Source organism: Crotalus tigris, unplaced genomic scaffold (assembly GCF_016545835.1).
Source record: "Crotalus tigris isolate CLP2741 ecotype Arizona unplaced genomic scaffold, ASM1654583v1 scf7180000017716.2861928, whole genome shotgun sequence".
Taxonomy (NCBI): domain Eukaryota; kingdom Metazoa; phylum Chordata; class Lepidosauria; order Squamata; family Viperidae; genus Crotalus; species Crotalus tigris.
The window spans coordinates 2,097,568-2,116,475 of record NW_024096587.1 but is presented as its reverse complement, the minus strand read 5'-3'; the positions used below and the strand labels follow the sequence as shown (position 1 = coordinate 2,116,475).

The window sequence follows — 18,908 nt, the reverse complement described above, 5'->3', positions numbered from 1 at the left end:
GTTTTTGATGTTTGATAACCATGTCCTGAGTTATTCAGTATTGTTGACAGAGGAAACAGTGCAATAACAAATAGTAATGGTGATAATGAATCTCCTTGAAATATTCCTCTCTTGATATTAACCTCTCCCAGCTTTTCACCATTGATCTGCAACTGTGTCTTCCATTGTGCCATCGATTTTTGCACAAATTTTCTGATGTTTCTACTGACTCCTGTTATTTCTAGGCACTTGATTATCCAATCATGTGGCAGAGAGTCAAATGCCTTTTTGTAGTCAATCCATGCCACATTCAGGTTGGTCTTCCTTCTCTTGCAGTTTTCCAAGATCATTTTGTCTATTAGGAGTTGATCTTTTGTTCCTCTGCTATTGGGGCGGTTTCCTTTCTGCTCAGGTGGAAAGAGATTGTTTTCAACTAGATGCTGTTGTACTGCATCAGCTACCACACCAGTTAGTAATTTGAAAGTTGTTGGTAAGCAGGTAATTGGCCTGTAGTTACCTGGTGTTGCCCCTTTTGCTGGATTTTTCATTATTAGGTAGGTTTTCCCAGTTGTTAGCCACTTTTCAATTTCTCCTCCTTGTAGTATATTGTTGAATTGCTTGGCAATGAGTGGGTGTATAACAGTTAGATGTTTCAACCAAAACCCATGCAGTTCATCTTCACCTGGTGCTGACCAATTTTTGATTTTCTTTGCTCTTTTTTCTACCATTTTTGTTGTTATTACTAGTTCTTTCATTTCAACTTCTGTTTTATTTGCATCCACCTCTTTTAACCAAGCCGCATCCTTGTTGTATTTCTTTGGGTTATCCCATATCTGCTTCCAGAATTGCACTGTTTCTTCCTTGTCAGGTACTGACTGATTCCTTGCAGTTTCTCCATTGATGGATTGGTAGAAACGTTTCTGATTGGATTGAAATTGGAGGTTCTGCCTATAGTTTGCAATTCGAGCTTCATATCTACTGATTTTCCTGGCTATAGCTGTTATTTGTTGCTTTATTATTTCCAGTGCTTCCTTGATCTTCCTTGTTTCTAAGTGGTATTTCTTGATTAGGTATTCTTTGGTCTTCTTGTTCTTCAGCTTCTTTTCTTTCATCTGTTCTAGCTTGCTTGCATGTGATCTTAACTTGCTGATCTTATTTTCTAGTCTAACCTTCCATTTTTGTGGTGCACTGTTTGTTTGTTTTTCTTTTTTGTTGATTTTACATCCCAGGTATTCTGTTATAACTGCAGCTGTGCTGTACATTAGTTGGTTTGTTTCTTGCAGTGAATTGGTGCTTATACTTGCTATTGCAGTATTTGCATCTTTTAATGCTTGTGCTAGCTGTTTCTTTGGAACAAGCTTCAATGCAGGCAGCCTTATTCTGTTGTTTTTGTGCTGTTCTAGATGCTCAGTTATTCTTTGTTTCAATTCTTTTATTTCTTTAGTTAGAGGGTTTTGTTCTTCCTGAGGAAGAGGTGCCTGGTTTCCAAATGAGAACAGTTGTATATCTCTGCTGGATTCCTTCACTGCCAACTCCCCCTGGTTTGCCTCTACATTCTGAATTACTTCTGTAAGGCTTTGATTTCTTTGCCCTGGGTAAACCTTTGCAGTTCGTCCAATTCTGTTTCTGTGAATACTTTATTTCGTGTTATAAATCGGCATTGATCTGCTAGTCTCTGTTCTGTTATTTCTGATTCTGGATGTTGTTCTTTCCAGAATTCGTGCATTCGTTTTAGATATCCTCGTCTTGTTGGACTTGATCTGTAGTAACAGATCATTATTTCTTTGTTTTCCATCACTGTGTATCTGCGACGGGTAAACACCTTTTCTTCCAGTAGTTCTGCAGCTGCTGGCCCTGGTTGCTCAGCCAACAGTCCTGAGTCCTGTAACCCATTTTTCACCAGATATCCAGGAACTCCAATATCTAGTGCGGACCTTGTTAACCCGGGCGACGTCCGAGCCGGTATGGCATTCTGAAATTTACGTCTCACCATATTTTTTATGGGAGAGACACTCTTTGTCTGACTCCTCTGATGAGACCTGTCCAGTATGGTTGAACCTCTGGCATAGCTCTCATCTTCCTCAGAGTACACAAGCCCCACAACCACGTCAAGGTAGTGCCTCACTGGGGGTTATTATTATTATTATTATTATGGATCATCGCACAGTCAGCCAGATGTTCAGACTGGATTTGGCATTTTGTCTACCTATCGAGTCCTTACCCAGGACCTGGGATAGGCAGATGTGGATGTTTGATGGTATTACAGATATCGTCGCAGGATGGAAGCAGTTCCTAGTAAGGCCGCCTTTTGCAATTGACTAATAGCGAATTTGTCAATGCCAATGGTGTTCAAGTGGTGCTCCAGTTGTTTTGGGATTGCACCCAAGGAGCCTATGACTATTGGTACTACCCTTGCTTGCTTTTGCCACAGTCTTTCTATTTCTATTTGTAGGTCTTTGTATTTTGTTATCTTCTCCAGTTCTTTCTCTTCTATTCTGCTATCTCCAGGCACTGCCACGTCCACTATCCAGACTTTTTTGTCTTTCTTATCGACAATTGTTAAGTCTGGGGTGTTATGTTGCAGGTGCTTGTCTGTTTGAATTCTGACGTCCCAGAGCAGTTTAATTTTATCATTTTCTATGACTTTCTCTATTTTATGATCCCACCAGTTTTTGCTTACAGGCAAATGATATTTTTTGCAGATCTTCCAATGCACCATTGTTGCTACTTTGTCATGCCGCTGCTAGTAGTCAGTCTGTGCAATCTTCTTGCAACAGCTTACCAGGTGGTCCACTGTTTCTTCAGCTTCTTTGCATAGGCGGCACTTACTGTCTGTTGCTGTCTTCTCAATTTTGACTTTATATGCATTTGTCCTTAAGGCTTGGTCTTGTGCAGCCAGAATTAGTCCCTCGGTCTCTTTCTTCAATTTTCCTGCTCTTAGCCATTGCCAGGTCTTGTTATTATCTGCTTTCCCAGCTATTTTTTTCATGTATTGGCCATGTAGTGCTTTGTCTTCCTATGCCTCTATTCTGTTCTTCATTTGGTCTTTCTTGTAGGCCAGTTTGGTCTCTCCAGTAGTTAGTAAGCCTTCCTGATATACTAATTTCAGTGCATCTTCATCATTGTTCTTCAGATATTCTTCCAAAGCCATTTTTTCTTCTTCAACCATCTGATGTACTTGTAGCATTCCACGCCCACCTATTTGCCTTGGTAGATAAAGTCTATCAATGTCACTTCGTGGATGAAGGGCATGATTCATTGTCATTATTTTTCTGGTCTGCCTATCCATTGCTTTTAGTTCTGCTTGAGTCCAGTCCACTATTCCAGCTGTGTACCTAATGACTGGGATTGCCCAGGTGTTGATTGCCCTTATGGTATTTCCTCCATTGAGTTTGGACTTTAAGATCTTCTTCACTCTCTTGATGTATTCACCTCTAATCTTTTTCTTGACTTCAGTGTGCTTGATGTTGTCAGCTTGAAGGATACCCAAGTATTTGTAGTACTCTTCCTCATCCAGACTCTTAATGTTATTTTCGTGGGGCATCTTGATTCCTTCAGTTTTCACTATTTTTCCTTGTTTGATAGTAAGTGTGGCACATTTGTCCAAGCCAAACTCCATTACAATATCTTGGCTATATATACGGACAGTGTTGAGCAGCGATTCTATTTCAGATGATGTTTTTCCATACAGCTTCAGATCATCCATATAAAGGAGGTGGGATAGTCTGGCAGATGTTTTTGATGTTTGATAGCCATGTCCTGAGTTATTCAGTATTGTTGACAGAGGAAACAGTGCAATAACAAATAGTAATGGTGATAATGAATCTCCTTGAAATATTCCTCTCTTGATATTAACCTCTCCCAGCCTCTCACCATTGATCTGCAACTGTGTCTTCCATTGTGCCATCGATCTTTGCACAAATTTTCTGATGTTTCTACTGACTCCTGTTATTTCTAGGCACTTTATTATCCAATCATGTGGCAGAGAGTCAAATGCCTTTTTGTAGTCAATCCATGCCACATTCAGGTTGGTCTTCCTTCTCTTGCAGTTTTCCAAGATCATTTTGTCTATTAGGAGTTGATCTTTTGTTCCTCTGCTATTGGGGCGGTTTCCTTTCTGCTCAGGTGGAAAGAGATTGTTTTCAAACTAGATGCTGTTGCACTGCATCAGCTACTACACCAGTTAGTAATTTGAAAGTTGTTGGTAAGAAGGTAATTGGCCTGTAGTTACCTGGTGTTGCCCCTTTTGCTGGATTTTTCATTATTAGGTAGGTTTTCCCAGTTGTTAGCCACTTTTCAATTTCTCCTCCTTGTAGTATATTGTTGAACTGTTTGGCAATGAGTGGGTGTATAACAGTTAGATGTTTCAACCAAAACCCATGCAGTTCATCTTCACCTGGTGCTGACCAATTTTTGATTTTCTTTGCTCTTTTTTTTACCATTTTTGTTGTTATTACTAGTTCTTTCATTTCAACTTCTGTTTTATTTGCATCCACCTCTTTTAACCAAGCCGCATCCTTGTTGTATTTCTTTGGGTTATCCAATATCTGCTTCCAGAACTGCACTGTTTCTTCCTTGTCAGGTACTGACTGATTCCTTGCAGTTTCTCCATTGGTGGATTGGTAGAAACATTTCTGATTGGATTGAAATTGGAGGTTTTGCCTATAGTTTGCAATTCGAGCTTCATATCTACTGATTTTCCTGGCTATAGCTGTTATTTGTTGCTTTATTATTTCCAATGCTTCCTTGATCTTCCTTGTTTCTAAGTGGTATTTCTTGATTAGGTATTCTTTGGTCTTCTTGTTCTTCAGCTTCTTTTCTTTCATCTGTTCTAGCTTGCTTGCATGTGATCTTAACTTGCTGATCTTATTTTCTAGTCTAACCTTCCATTTTTGTGGTGCATTGTTTGTTTGTTTTTCTTCTTTGTTGATTTTGCATCCCAGGTATTCACTTATAACTGCAGCTGTGCTGTACATTAGTTGGTTTGTTTCTTGCAGTGAATTGGTGCTTATACTTGCTATTGCAGTATTTGCATCTTTTAATGCTTGTGCTAGCTGTTTCTTTGAAACAAGCTTCAATGCAGGCAGCCTTATTCTGTTGTTTTTGTGCTGTTCTAGATGCTCAGTTATTCTTTGTTTCAATTCTTTTATTTCTTTAGTTAGAAGGTTTTGTTCTTCCTGAGGACTAGGCGCCTGGTTTCCAAATGAGAACAGTTGTATATCTCTACTGGATTCTTTCACTGCCAACTCCCCCTGGTTTGCCTCTACATTCTGAATTACTTCTTGTAAGGCTTTGATTTCTTTGCCCTGGGTAAACCTTTGCAGTTCGTCCAATTCTGTTTCTGTAAATACTTTATTTCGTGTTATAAATCGGCGTTGATCTGCTAGTCTCTGTTCTGTTATTTCTGATTCTGGATGTTGTTCTTTCCAGAATTGGTGCATTCGTTTTAGATATCCTCGTCTTGTTGGACTTGATCTGTAGTAACAGATCATTATTTCTTTGTTTTCTATCACTGTGTATCTGCGACGGGTAAACACCTTTTCTTCCAGTAGTTCTGCAGCTGCTGGCCCTGGTTGCTCAGCCAACAGTCCTGAGTCCTGTAACCCATTTTTCACCAGATATCCAGGAACTCCAATATCTAGCGCGGACCTTGTTAACCCGGGCGACGTCCGAGCCGGTATGGCATTCTGAAATTTACGTCTCACCATATTTTTTATGGGAGAGACACTCTTTGTCTGACTCCTCTGATGAGACCTGTCCAGTATGGTTGAACCTCTGGCATAGCTCTCATCTTCCTCAGAGTACACAAGCCCCACAACCACATCAAGGTAGTGCCTCACTGGGGGATTATTATTATTATTATTATTATTATTATTATTATTCCACCTGATTGGTGCTTCTCAGGAATCAGCAGAAGCACCAGGATCAGTGCTGAGCTCCAGCTGGAGCCTGGCGCTGATCCTGGCGCTTTCACTGAACCCTGACAGTCCCGAAGAAGCACGGATCCTGGCGCTTCCACTGAGCCCTGACAGCCCTGCAGTTCCAGCCATCTCTCGCTCAGGCTTGTGCAGTGCTGCCACCAGTTCAGATCATTCCCCTCCCCCGCTACCACTTTTCTAGGATGGTTGCATACCACCTGTCAGGTGCCAATGTACCATAGGTGGTACTGTACCACTGGTTGAAAAGCCTTGCACTACTGTAAAGTGGGTGGCTGACGCTGGCACTTCTGTGATTATGGTGGCTGGATTTGGTACTATAGGTGGTCTTGATACGATGTGACTATTTATGGCTCTCATATCATGTAGAAAGCGATAAATGGGCTTTCCTTCGCTGTCTAAGTTGGGTTTCCGAACTGGAAAGATTGGAGTGTTACAGGGGGAAGTGCATTTGCACAATACTCCTTGTTTTAGATATGCTCTTATTAGCTTCTGAATGGGCTCTATTGCTTCTGGCTGTATTTTGTACTGGGGAATGCATGGTGGTGGTCCTGCCTTTACCTGAATCGTAACTGGGGTGGCTCCCTTCAGTAATCCCACTTTGATGGGATCCTACCCCCATAGAGAGGCTGGTAGGCTTCTGAGATCTATAGGCAACTGGATCTCTTTTTCAGTTGAACATACCATGGTAAAATGTGCATGTTTGAATGCGATGTCTAAGTGGAGCCCTTCTGTAGTGCATTTAATGGTTGCCCCCAGTTTACAAAACAAGTCCCTGTCCATGAGGGACGGGAGATTGGGGACAAATGGTGAACGGGTGTTCTAAGGGAAAAGGGCCAACTTCCACTTATAGGTTTTTTGTGAATTCGACTGGGATAATTTTCCCTCCCACCTCCATTATGTTATTCTTGGCCCCAGGCACTATTGAATCTTTAAAGGGTGATAAGAGAGGAGGTGGCTCCAGTGTCACTGAGACATTCATATGCCTTTCCCCCTATAGTTACTGTCAAAAGGGGCTCTCCGTCGGGGCCGTCCTTTAAGGGAATAGCCAGCTCATGAAATGTGGCCTTATAATCGCTTTCTAGTCAGGACGTGTCATGTTCCTGTTGCTCCCATCGGGGCTGGGCTCAGTCCCTATCTTCATTCTGATGGTGTGTGATTTCCCTAGGAAAAGGGGATCTTGGTTGGTTATGATGATTCTGGCTTTCCCTGTTTTGACCTCCCCAGCAATTTTTGCTAAAATGTCCCTCCCTCTCACAACAGAGGCAATGCCTGCAGAATGTTTCCCTTTTAAATTCGCCCTGCCAGCATTTTGTCCTTCCCTGGGGGGGGGGTCTGTGTTGCCTTTGTCTGCTATCCTTGTTTAACATTGCAAAGGCTTGTAAGTCCTCTCTTCTTTCTGCTCTATGCCTCTTCCCCCCATCTCTCTGTCTGCTTCCTTTCTTTCTTTTTCTTCTTCTGATAACTTTTCCCTCTGGTCAAATACAAAGTTTGCGATTCTGCACAACTCTGAGATGTCTAATGTCAACCAGTTAGAGAAAGTGCCCCAGATATCACTTGCCGATTGATTAACGAAGGCAGCAGCAAGAATTTTCTGGTCCTTTTGACAGCCTAGGTCAGTGTTTCTCAACCTTGACAATTTTAAGGCATGTGGACTTCAACTCCCAGAATTCCACAGTCAGCAATGCTGGCTGTGGAATTCTGGGAGTTGAAGTCCACATGCCTTAAAATTGTCAAGGTTGAGAAACACTGGCCTAGGTCTAAATGAACAAATGTGACTCTGGCTTCTAAGAGACGGACCCAGAAAGCATCTGGGGTTTCCTTGTCCCTCTGCATTGTTTTTTGGAATGCAAACCAGTTCAGGGGCCTTTTCCCTATCTCCTGGACAGCTTCCATTAAATTATTTTTAGCCCTCGTATATTCATCCCAGTGGTTTTGATTGTTATAGTCCCAGTCTGGGCGGTTAAGGGGCCAGGCAACTCTAGCAGGGGCTACTTGCCCTGGTGTAATTATTATAGGTCACCTGGCTATCTCTTCAGTTTTTTCGAAAAGCTTCCTTAGCTCGTCTTTCATTAAAAACACATGTAATAGCTGGGTCATGTCTGCCCAAGAAGGATTGTGGGTTTCCACAATTGATTTTATAGTTGTTATGACCGACTGGGGGTCTGATCGGAAAGTAGGAGTGTCCTTTTTCCAAACAACCAAGTCAGATGGGGAGAAGGGGATGTGGGTTAAAATGTGTTCAGTCTGGCCCCTCAGTCGCCCGGGTACAGGCCTGTTCAGTAGGAGGGCCATGAGTTTTGGTTCAGGGTCGTCTAAAGGAGGCTGAGCTTTGAACTCAATTTGAGCCTGGCTTTTTAATCTGGACAGTTCCGCCCAGCAATACCAATAGGGTAGCTGGGCTGGTTCTATTCTGGATCTATGTTTTTTCAGTGCTTTGAATTTGAATGTGCCGCCTTCTGGCCAAATTTGTTTTCTGCACTCACCTTTAAGCAAAGCCCATTTTTTTACATAATTCCTTTAACAGGTTCTTTTTCATACCTGCTTGAACGGGTAGCTGATTCCGGTCCCAGGCTTCAAGCAAGCTTTTCACCGGGGAGCCTATCTTGACCCTTGAACTAGAACCTCCCATGATTCCCTTATTCCTGATGTAGGAGTTCACTTTGGTTCTATCGGGTCGGGCGCACTGAAGCCTCCTAGTGAGGCTTCTGCCTACCACCATGGTTTTGGGTCAAAAAGGGACCCACGGAGGACTCTGGATCCCTCACAGGGTATGTGGTGATCCTTTAGGGATCTACCACCACAGTATCAGACCAAAAAGGGGCCTGTCGAGGACTCTTCTGCTCCCCTGCAGAAGGTATGTGGCACTCTATTACCGGCTTTACCTTCACTTTTCACCACCACTACTTGCAGACTTCAAATGTCTGGGAGGGCCTCTGCTTGCTTTCCAGAGGTAAGGGACGCTCCTAGCTCAGGGCTTAATTTCCTAACTTGAGGCTTTTGCTTATAAATTACTGGCGGAAGGGGTTCTGATCTACCAATGTAAAAAAAATTTCCAGTCTACCAATACAAAAGATTTTACAGCACTTTTACTGCCCACTCAGCTCTCCCTTTCTCAGAAGGTCTCAAGCTCCAAAGTCCTCCCCTTGCTTTCCTGGGCCCTGCCGGTCACGGCTCCCGGGGAGTCAGCAGCAGGCCGGGGTGCGGCTGGAGGACATACAGAGGGGGTGAGACTCAGGTGATTTTCAGAGGAGGGTGCCCCACACATACATCCACACACTCTTCCTTTCGTTCTTCGGATGCTTTGAATCTAGAAATTTAAATATGGTGGCACGTACCCTCTTTCCAGGTAGCTGTTTGAGCGGAAGACTCAAAAACTCCCTTTAATACCCGTTGCCGAGCGGGCAGGGTCTGTGGAGACTTCCTTGCAGAACAAGGTGTCCGCTGCAGCTGGGTGATGGCTGTTCCAGGCCCAGTCTGGTGGCTGAGTGAGCTGAAAGTCCCTTCATTGGTCACCAGGTAATTGTTGGGAGGAATTCCCCTGTTCAGGCTGTTCCAGCCAGGGTTTTTCCCAGCACAGAGAAGAACAAATAGAATGTGAAGCCAGCTCCTGGAAAGAGAGGTTTAATCACGGAGATTAAAGTTGAGTGACAATTCAGCATGAGTCCCCAGCTAGCTAGACAGAATGGTCCTCAAACATGAGTTCTTATACCCTTTCATGGTTTCCAAAATTGTCATTTCTGATTGGTGAGTTTAAAATTTGTCTTTTCTGATTTGTTGGTCAGTGTCTATTGTTGGGTTAATTCTTTTATCAATTCTGTCTAAAAAGTGTTAATTTTTGCTCCAGGAGCAAAATTATATTGTTGTGTATTTTTTAGTGTTTCTATTCTAACTCTGCCAATATTAATTGCTGTTAGCCGGTTCTGCATTCCTGTGGTTTAGAGGTGATATTTTGTAGTCAGTGTGTGTTACGTTTTTGTTTATTTAGCCTCAGCCTGCCACTGAGTCACACTAGTTTGTATTGGGTTCTTCCTGTATTTGCCAAGGTATTTTCTCTTTGGGGTAAGGAGGGGGTGTCCTGCTCTCATCAACCTTATTGCATCTTGCTTTAGAGAAATGCTCTTCAAGATACACAACAATCTTTCCTATCACTTTGTACAATGAAACCAAATACAATTATAAATATGGATAAATGTCCCACAAATTGTTTTGGGCCTCTCCGATTGAAAGTTCTTTGGTAAATCAGATTCTTTGAGAGACATTATACCACTTGATCTAACACTTCATTGAATTCAAGGCACTGTCACATGAATAGAGATCTTATTGATAATAGCTAGTATATAAAAAAATATTTATGTGGACATAAGAGGTAAATTTTGGATGGCTTTTCATGACAGAATTCTTTCCCCTAGAAAATGCAAGGAATTTGGGGTTCTAAAACTTCCTAGATTAAAATAATTTTTTTTCTAATGCTGGGTGAATGAGTTGTAATTATCCAGGCCTTATTCAACAATGCACAAATCCTTATTCCATTTAACAGAAATTGGCATGAGGCAATGTGTTTCATAATACTGAAATGTAATGTACAATGTACAAGGACATGTAGAGCATACTATAATGCATAACATTGCAAGAAAGTGGAACAGCTTGCCTCCGGAAGTTGTGAGTGCTCCATCACTAGAGGTTTTTAAGAAGAGATTGGACAAACATTTGTCTGAAATGGTTTAGGGTCTTCTACTTGAGCAGGGGGTTGGACTAGAAGACCTCCAAGGTCCCGTCCCAGCTCTGTTATTCTACCATGATATTGAGATGTCCCCTCCCTAGAAATATGCTTCTAAAGATATGAATGTATGAGCTGTGTCAGTTCATGACTTAATTTAAGAGGCTTATCCCAAAATCACCGCATATATGGCAAAAGATTTTTGACTTGAAGTTGGTTCCTTTTTAATAAATGTTCTCTAGCACATTAGTATTATAAATTATCAAGTATTGAAAGAAGGAGCAAAAAGAATTGGAATCGTGAAGAAAGCAGTTCCTAGTCATGGGAATACATAATATCAGTAGCCCCAAATTTATTCTAAGAGTGCTTATTAAAATAATTAAAACTCTGGTGATAAATAGGAAATAAGAATTAAGTCAGGCTTTTCCAAGACATATGATTAGGCAACAGATTTTCTCCCTTCACCCACCCTACCTGTAACACATAGGAAAACAAAAGATGGTGAAGACAGAAGTTCTTACATTTTTAATTTGGATTTCTTTGTAGGCTTTTTTTTAGCACTTTAAATTCAGTGTTTGTGTGCAATTTAATAAATTCCAGTTATTTAGTATATGGCTGAAAACTAGATTTAAACTGACAGTGTGAGAACTTCAACATTTGAGTTTTGCTATTATAATTTTATAGAAGTATATTTTCTGATAGAAATTCAAATTAGTATCAAACCCTCTTGTTCAAGACCAGTGGAATACTTTTCAGGGAAGATATAGGTCACGCTCTAAAAATTTAAATCTTGCAGGTTTTATCTCATTTGTTGTAAGAACTCTTGAAAATATATCTGGACTCTAGAAGATAATATATGGATTTTTAGGAATATAGGAAACATCTTTACACTAAATAAATTACACAGGAGTTGATTACCTAATCTACTTGTGACACAGAAGAGAAGTTTGTTTGTTTTAACCAATAAACCAGGTTTATTTGTCCGACTCTTGGCAACTTTACAGGCAAGTGTTCTCCATGCTACTCTGTCAAGCACAGCTTCTTTTAGTTGTTGCATGTTCAACTTTGTATCAGATTTCATGTTATCAGAAGACAGGTAGGAAAAGATAAAAACTGCCTTGAGATGAGCCTGACTCCTAGTGATCACATGGACATATCCCTGGAGTGATCTTGGTAACAGTATATAAATAATTTGCCATTGTTTTCTTCTGGATTATTTTCCTGTCTAAGTCTCTTATTTCCCATACAGGTTCTAACTAGGTCTGACCTTGCTTAATTTTTCATGCTCAGTCACATAGGTGCTACCAGGTAGCTATAAGAAAAAAGATTCAAAATGATCGTCAAAGTTGGTACACTGGGCCAAAACTAACATAATAAAAGTCTATAGATATAAATATGTATTTTTTATAAAATAAAGATAATTGTTAAAATATTTAATCAAAATATTTAGGCATTGAATCATAGAGAGAAATGATGCGAACTATTCTGAGAACATTTGGAGTTACTGTAACAAGCTACAGTAATGCCATTTTACGTTGCACTAGTAAAGGCATAGTGTTCCACACAGATGAAATAAATGAGTTTTTCCCATTTTCTCTTTTAGTTGAGCTGTATTTGAGATATTGTGTCAAGGTCTGGACAATATAATTTAAGAAGGATGCTGAAAACTGGAACAGATTCAGAGATGAGTGACCAGAATATCAAGGAGGAACAGATTGAGTGGAACAGTTCAAGGAACGAAGCTTTGCTTAACCTAAAGCAGGGGTAGGCAACCTTGGCTCTTTATGACTTGTGGACTTCAACTCCCAGAATTCCTGAGCCAGCTGTGCTGGTTCAGGAATTCTGGGAGTTGAAGACAACGAGTCATAAAAGAGCCAAGGTTGCCTACCCCTGATCTAAAGAGAAGAGAAGATTAGGGAGAGAATGTGATGGCAGATTCTTTTGCTTTAAAGAGCAGGGACATATAGGCAGCATAAAGCAAATACTGAGTAAATATTAGGAAAATGTTATAAAAATATAAATTGCTTACTGATGACAAATGTTTAATCAGGATTTAGATAATCATCTGTCAGAAATGTTATTATGACATTGAGGAGGAAATTGGATTAGTTCCCTGCATAGCCCTTTATGCATTCAGAGACAGAATTTGGTGAGTCAGTTCTCAGACTTAAAAATACAGCGGTCTGCCAATGCCACGTACTCAGTTGTGCACTGCTTCCTCTCTCTGCTACCACAATACTTACGAGGTCCTAGAAGCTTGCCAGCTCCACCCACCATATTCTAGGCCAGGGGTAGGCAACCTTGGCTCTTTTATGACTTGTGGACTTCAACTCCTAGAATTCCTGAGCTAGCCACTAATAAGATATTCCAGTAAGGTTTCCAGTTTGTAATGCTGCTAAAAAAACAAAATACAAATTAATTAGGCGGGCAAAAAGTAATGTTGCCCTTGAGCTGAATTCAGTGCAGACCTTACCTGGATGCAGTGTAATCATTTTGCTTTCTTGGCAACCACATGGAGGCAATTTGCCATTGTCTTCTGCTGTTAGCTCGATATATATAAATGCCAAACATTAGCTATGCTGGCTTTGGAGTGAGCCAGCACTAAACTTCAGCATATCTTCTTCTTCACCAGCAGTCAGTCAGACAATACTGTCAGCCCTTAAAATTATTGTACTTGTCTCAGATGTCAGTTTCTGTTAGCCCTCAGTTGTTGACATTACATTGAAACTGAACTATATTGAGCATATTTGATGCATAGGATAACAAGACTACATTAACTTCAGAAAAATTGAACAATTAACCTTAGTTTTTAAAAATCAAGAGTGACTTTTCAATCAATCAGAATAGAGCTGGAAGGAACCTTAGAGGTCTTCTAGTCCAACCCCCTGCTCAAGCAGGAGATCCTACACCCTTTCAGATAGGTGGCTGTCCAGTCTTTTCTTAAAAACCTCCAGTGATGAAGCACTCACAGCTTCTGGAGTCAAGCTGTTCCACTGGTTAATTGTCTTCACTGTTAGGAAGTTTCTCCTTAGTTCTAGGTTGCTTCTCTCCTTGATTAGTTTCCATCCATTGTTTCTTGTCTTGCCTTCTGGTGCTTTGGAAAATAAGTTGACCCCCTCTTCTTTGTGGCAGCCCCTCAAATACTGGAATACTGCTATCATGCCACTCCTAGTTCTTCTTTTCTCTAGTCTGGTTATACCCAATTCCTGTAACCATTCTTCATATGTTTTTGTCTCCAGGCCCTTAATCATCTTAGTTGTTCTTCTTTGCACTTTTTCCAAAGTCTCAACATCTTTTATGTAATTGGTGACCAAAACTGGATGCAGTATTCCAGGTGTGGTTTTACTAAGAATTTATAAAGCGGCACTAATACTTCACATGATTTTGATTCTTTGCCTATATTTATACAACTAAGGATTGTATTAGCTTTTTTGGCTGCTGCCACACACTGCTGGCTCATGTTTAAGTGATCATCCACTAGGACTCCAAGGTCCCTCTCACAGTTACTGTTTTTGAGCCAGATTTTGCCTAATCTATATTTGTACCTTTGGTTTTTACTGCCTAGGTGCAAAACTTTGCTTTTCTCCACATTAAATTTCATGCTGTTAGATAGGGCTCATTGTTCAAGTCTGCCAAGATCTTTTTGAATCCTGAGCTTGTCTTCTGGGGTGTTAGCTATTCCTGCCAGATTTGTGTCATCTGCAAATTTAATGACTTCCCCTTCTATCCCCTCATCTAAGTCATTTATGAAAATATTGAAGAATACTGAGCCTACTCGTACTCTTTTGGTATTCCCTGCTTACTCCCTTCCATATAGATGTAGGACTACTCATTAATTACAGTTTGTCATCTAGTTACAAATCCATCTGGTGGTGATGTTGTCTATCCCACCTTTTTCTAACTTACTAAGCAGCAGGTTGTGGTCTACTTTATCAAATGCCTTGCTGAAGTCCAAATATACTATGCCCACAGCATTTTGCTGATCTACTAATTTAGTCACTTTGTCAAAGAATGAAATAAGATTGGTTTGGCATGATCTGTTTTTTAACAAACCGTGCTGGCTACTAGTTTTAAAAATCAACATTTAGAAGGTGAGCTGATATTTCCTTTCTAAATTACTAAAGCTTGCCCCCCCCTCAAAAGATCAATTTTAATCTCCCAAAATGTAATCATTGCAATAATATGCTTAAAGTATCAAGAAGAAAAGTTGCAAGTTAAGAAATCAGCTGTTGCCTCTCCTGATGTTATGTTCACATTTTGATTATATAAGTAGCACATAAGTACCCTGGAAAAATCATCAGAACGTGCTCAGTTGCAATTACCATGAATAAAGAATCATAATTGGAGGTAAAAAATAAATATGCCTGCTATCTTTACCACTACATTTTTATACTCTATTAGTCTATTTCTTCCTCAGGGGTTCTTCTTTCAGTTTATCCTCACAATATCCCTGAAAGGCTGAGAGAAAATGAGTGGCCCAGTGTCATCCTGTGAACTTCATCAGTGAATACATTTCAGCTCACTTAGAAAAATGTTTACTCAGAAAATAAGTCCTCTTTTAATTAATAAAGTGTGCTCACTTATACATTTGTTTGGGATTCTGGCCTTAATTTTATGACAGAGTGTAAATGAAATGACCTTGGAAGGTGAATGTTTCAAAATGAAATAAAGCATTCTGGATAAGGGGGGTTAATAAATCATAGCTGTAGAAGACTTCTAAAAGTCAGCAGAGGGAGATGTTGACTTGATAGTAGGAGCACTATTAACACCCGTGGCTTTGAAGTGTTCTTGTTTATTCTTTTGTGCCCTTTCCCCCCATCTTGCTTATCTTCATATCAGCCCTCAGTCGAATAAGAAGCTGAGGTAAAGTGAATGGCCCAAGGTCATTCATTGAGCTTTATAGCTGAGCAAATTTCAATCTAACTTACCCATTACACAACAGCCCTGATTCTTTTTGAATACAGAATGAATCATTTGTCCTCATGGACATGGCTATTGCTGGCAAAAAAAAAAAAAAAAAAAAAAGATACCCACATTGGAGCTGATCATATTAATGCTTAGCATAGGAAGGAATTACATTTACTGACATTAAATCATTGGAGAGCATTACAGTTATTTCTATGGCACTTTATTGTCAACTGCAGAAAAAAAGGGCATGCTTTTCACTACAATACTGCATTTTAACAATATTTTAAAATTTATATCTACTTTTAAGATGTAGCTACCCTGGGTTTTTTTAATGCAGCGTCCTGAAAGTAATGAATGTTGAATTTGCCAACTTACTTCTATTTGTCAGTTTCAATCTTACTCATATACCCTCCCCAAAGCAAGAGCCCTATCCTCAAGTACCCTTAGCCATACAATAATGTGCCCTAATAAATCCTTTTAAACATCTCTGCCACCATCTTCCACCAACAGCTAAGATACATTAAAGTTGTCTCCAGCTGTTCCAGTTTCAAATTAGTATTTTTCTTCTTCTCTGAACTAAAATTGGTCATGGATAGGATCTAGTACATGTCATCAACAATATGGTTGCTGATACACACAGTTTGGGATCTGTCCAGCTCCTATTTAAGCTGCTGCAGAAATGTCCCTCCCCTACAGTTTCAGGGCACTGCCTTTCTTGATAATCCAGATTTGGGTTGCAGAAGAAAACAGTCATCTAGTTTCCACAAAGATATCTGTCCTGATAATGCCTAGCCACCAGTGCCTTCCAAAACACTTCTAAACTTGGATTTAGTGGTCCTTTGAAAGAGTGCTATACTTACAATGTTTTTTTTTAAAAAACAGGAGTGAAAGCACTAGTTCATTCTGCATGAAATTCAGCTTAAACTGGGAATTGGATGCTCTCGGTTGTGGAATTACAGGCTTTCTGCTGCTTCTGTCAACGAAATGGTTGCATGGCCATGTTTTTACTGTTTTTATTGCCGAGGCAGGAGGATTGTTTCACTTACTCTATTCAGTCTATGTTTATCCAGTCTATTTCTAGGTGCTACCAACCATAACCTGGTCTCTGCCAGCACTGACAATCCTGGGCAGCACTGTCTGGAGATGGAGTTTGCTAAATAGTGATTCCTCCTTCTTGTTTAATTCAGTCCCCTGTTCCAAGTCCCCTAGGACCTGTTGGTTGGGCAACAAAGATGGCTTAATGTGCCAGACAAAGCAACTGCCTGTGGGCCTAACCTTTTCATACCAGACATTAGGAAAGGCTGTGGGACAGGGGTCTCCAGCTGGTAGGCAACACTTAATGGAAGGGGAAATGAAGCTGGGAAACCCTCCAGTCCATTTTCTTGCCATCTCCCACATTAAAATAATAAGAATAGGACAAGACTCCAGTTTTGTCATTGTGACAGGTCTCAGCAATTGAAACTAATTTTATAGCAATATACTTTTCTGCCAGCTCAAGGACATATGGATAACACTTTAATGTGGCTTTTGGCTGCAGGTTTATTACGCAGCTAGTCAATTTCAATCCTCAGAACTACAGCAGTTCACTGGTTGCATAATTGTGTCAAAGTCTGCCTCTATCCACCCTGGGTCCCAGGGTCTTCTTTATGTCCTATTCTTTTAACTTGGGAGGTGTCCATATAGGATGTGGGAGAAGGGCAGAAAAACCAGCTTAGGAAAGACAACCAGAATTATTGAAGTGGACTTACCCCATTCCTTCAGCAGGAATGCATTTCCTGCAGCTTGGCTAGAGGGGAACACCAATCATTTTACCATAATAGAGGGCACTTTCACAAACCAGGACCATATCACTTGGCAGGTAAGGATTCAAAATAGATGTCACAGAGGCAGGAAATATTATGCCAGTATTGTTTTCGCTAGATCAAAGATGGGGGATAATATTTTAATTCAGTAGTGGAGAAAGGCCTGTTGACTTTAGTGTGGCATTTGATTCTATTAACAGAGACATTCTGTGGAATAAATTTGCAGTTCTAGACATGAAACCCAGACTCCTATGCTTGGTTAAGGCCCTCTAAAAGTCCTTACAAGAATAAATAGCACCCCAACACGTACCATACCTATTACCAGTAATGTTAGACAAGGGTGCTGTTTAATATCTAAGTCCATAACATCCCAGGATTCCTCTGCTGTCCACATGCCAAATACATTTATCAGCACTCTGCTTCCTAAGTCATATTGTTCTATGGATTTTCACTTCCCTAGTTCATCTCAGTCATCACCCAAACCAAAGACATTTTCAGCAGAGGGTCCTGGATATTAGTGCTCAAGCTCATATAGAGACACTTGCTAACATCAAATCCTTAAAATGGCTGGCCCAGAACATTTTTCAACTAGAAAAATATCTAACAGAGCTAAATGACAGCCCTAACCAGATTTAAGTTCATGGATTCTATAGCAAAACAAGGGTGATTTCACCTTATCCAGACTGGAGGGGGGGGGGGAAGAGAGAGAGAAAGAGTAGTGTGTGTGTATGTGTGTGTGTGTGTGTGTGTGTGTGTGTGTGTAAAATAGATGATATCTCTCATATCCTCTTTGACTCCCAACTATATTCTTCAGCCACAGCCCAGCATTTAAGGTCACCAATTGAGAGGACAGTCCACTGGGGCACGATTAATAGGTACCTCCAACACATGGGCAGTAAGAACAACTGCCAAGTCTATAGTTAAAGCCATCATACTGAAAAGACAGATTGGTGATGACTGCCAAGGTGATGACCATATATGATTATTTCACTGAATAGTTTTATATCACTATATTCTTTTATTATTTTACTCTATTATTTTACTCTATTTTATTTGATATGATTGTCTGACTAATTAATAAACAAAACTGAACAGTAGTGGGAAAAGGCCCTATAGTCAATAACAATACCACAAGGAAGGTCAATGAATATGGCCTTTATGCTATATTCCATAGGAAATCTCCTTCCAAGAACATACTGTACTTCCCAATTTATTTATTTATTTAGTTTATTTATTTCCCCAATATGGTGCTGGAGGAACATTCAGGTTAGTTAAGAGTATACTTGCCAGAATTGGAGCTTCCTAGCAATGAACAGTTTTAAAAACAAAATTAAATTTTATTTCTGTAGATTATGTCTTAAAAAAAATCAGGTATACAATAGAATGTATCTTCAAGAAAAACAAAGTTATGAAAGAAGAAAAGGAACCTTTTATCCAGATGGAATATAATTTCTGTCATAAGGCATCTGTCACATTCTGTTGTATCTTGAACTTGTTAATTTCCTTCCAAAATGTTTGCTTAAAAAGTTCAGCTAATGCACATTTAACTGAGCTCTTTAATGT

General features: G+C 40.2%; 2 protein-coding genes across 3 annotated transcripts in view; one reads left to right on the top strand and one right to left on the bottom strand.

Annotated features, from left to right (window-relative positions):
- MAN1A2 (mannosidase alpha class 1A member 2) overlaps positions 1–9,390 on the bottom strand; it is a 98,016-nt gene extending 88,626 nt beyond the window's left edge. For both annotated transcript variants that reach the window (XM_039338802.1, XM_039338803.1), the window contains exon 1: positions 9,254–9,390. The gene's annotated coding sequence lies outside the window, so the exon portion shown is untranslated. The remainder of the gene's footprint in view (positions 1–9,253) is intronic.
- Positions 9,391–9,542: 152 nt separating this feature from the next.
- Positions 9,543–18,908, top strand: part of LOC120306122 (extracellular calcium-sensing receptor-like) — an 86,914-nt gene continuing 77,548 nt past the window's right edge. Inside the window, exon 1 of the mRNA XM_039338800.1 lies at positions 9,543–9,662. The gene's annotated coding sequence lies outside the window, so the exon portion shown is untranslated. The remainder of the gene's footprint in view (positions 9,663–18,908) is intronic.